The sequence below is a fragment of the Trichechus manatus genome, unplaced genomic scaffold (genome assembly GCF_000243295.1).
Source record: "Trichechus manatus latirostris isolate Lorelei unplaced genomic scaffold, TriManLat1.0 scaffold00430, whole genome shotgun sequence".
In the NCBI taxonomy this organism is placed as follows: Eukaryota; Metazoa; Chordata; class Mammalia; order Sirenia; family Trichechidae; genus Trichechus; species Trichechus manatus.
Genome location: NW_004444366.1, coordinates 11032 through 13101, shown reverse-complemented (window position 1 = coordinate 13101; position 2070 = coordinate 11032). Strand labels below are relative to the sequence as shown.

Sequence of the window (2070 nt, the reverse complement as noted above, 5' to 3'; positions counted from 1 at the left end):
ACTGCATCAATAATAATATTAAACGTGAATGGATTAAACAACCCAATCCACAGGTACAGACTGTCAGATTGGATAAAAAAACAAGATCAACTATATGCTGTTTACAAGAAACAACTTTAGACTCACAGATACAAAAAAAAAGAAAAGAAAGTAACAGGATGGAAGAAGATACATCATGCAGTCAGCAACCACAAGAAAGTTGGAATAGGTATACTAGTCTCAGAAAAAATAGACTTTAAAACAAGAAATATTATTAGAGATTAAGAGTGACATTTTATACTGATAGAATATAACAAATATAACAATGATAAGCATATATCATATAACATTCTTCAAAACATATATCATATAACATTCTTCAGAATAGACTGTACGCTAAACTATAAAACAAACCTCAGTAGATATAGAAGGATAGAAATAATACAAAGTTACATTATCTAGCCACAGTGGAATGAAATTAGACATCAATAAAAGAAAAATATTTGAGAAACTTGAAAATATGTGAAAATTAAACAAAAAAATCCTGAATAACCAATAGGTCAAAGAAGAAATCAAAAGGGAAATTAAAATAATACTTTAATATAAATGAAAATGAAGGCACAACATACTAAGACTTATGCGATGCAGCTAAAACTGCTTAAAGGAAAAAAATATATAGATTTAAATGCCTATATTAAGAAAGAGGAAAGATCTCAGATCAATAACCTAAACTTCTACCTTAAGACACTGGAAAATGAATAAACTAAATGTAAAGCAAGCAGAAGGAAGGAAAATTATTAATAAAGATTAGAGTGGAAATTAATGAAATAACCATAAAAACAAAAGAGAAAATTAATGAAACTAAAAGATAGTTCTTGGAAAAATTCAACAACATTGACAAACTTTAGCTAGATTGACCAAAAAAAAGAAGACTAATATTACTGGAATTAGAAATGAAAGTGGATGCGTTATTACTAAAAAAAAAAAACAAAAAACAAAAAAAAACTCATTGCCTTTCAAGTTGTACAAAAGGAGTAAAGGTTAGAACTCCCCTTGACAAGGATGGAAGAGGCCCGCGGGCCTTACAACACATATAGTTAAAGCATTACCACCAAATTTGTGGCATCTAACCACAGTTTTGACAGACCCCTGGTGGCAAAGTGGTTAAGGGCTTGGCTACTAACCAAAAGGTGGGCAGTTCAATCTACCAGCTGCCCTTTGGAAACCCTATGGGGCAGCTCTACTCTGTCCTATAGGGTCACTATGAGCTGGAATCAACTAGACGGCAATGGATTGTGAACAATTAGAAGCTAATAAATTAGGTAACATAGATGAAATGGGCAAATTATTAAAAATATACAAAGTATAGAAACTGATTTAAGAAGATTCAGACAATCTGAATAAACTTATAACATGTAGAAAGTAATAATGAATTAGGAAAAACAAAAAGTATCCACGAAGAAAAGTCCGGGCCCAGACGACTTCACTGATAAATTCTACCAAACATTTAAAGTAAAGTTAATAGTAAGTCTTCACAAATTCTTCCAAAAATAGAAGAGGAGGCAGCACTTCCCAACTCATTCTATGAGGCCGGTATTACCTGCAAACCAATACCAGAGAGAGATATCACAAGTAAAGAAAACTACAGGCCGATACCCTTCTGAATATGGCCATAAAAATTGTCAATAAAATACCAACAGAATTCAGCAACGCACGAAAAGAATTATACACCACGATCAAGTCAGATTTATCCCAAGTATGCAAGTTTGGATCAACATCTGAACATCAATTAATATAACATGCCACACCAATAGAATCAAAAGCAAAAACCACATGGTCATCTCAATAGACACAGCCCGACACTCTTTTATGATTTAAAAAAAAACCCTCAATAAACTAGGAATAAGAAGGAACGTCCTCAACATGATAAAGGGCATCTATGAAAAACTGACAGCTGACAACGTACTTAATGGTGAATGAGTGAATGTTTTCCTGCTAACATCAACAACGTGGACTTGGAATATTCCAGCATCTACAACCTTGTGAACCATTTCCTTGATGTAAATCTCTCTGTGTATATTTATGCGCTTT

At 32.7% G+C, this 2070-nt stretch overlaps 1 non-coding gene across 1 annotated transcript; it reads left to right on the top strand.

Annotated features, from left to right (window-relative positions):
- The first annotated feature begins 997 nt into the window (after positions 1-997).
- Positions 998-1121, top strand: LOC111819377 (U6atac minor spliceosomal RNA). The gene has a single exon (XR_002823034.1). It is a non-coding gene; the product is annotated as a U6atac minor spliceosomal RNA (small nuclear RNA).
- Positions 1122-2070: the final 949 nt, after the last annotated feature.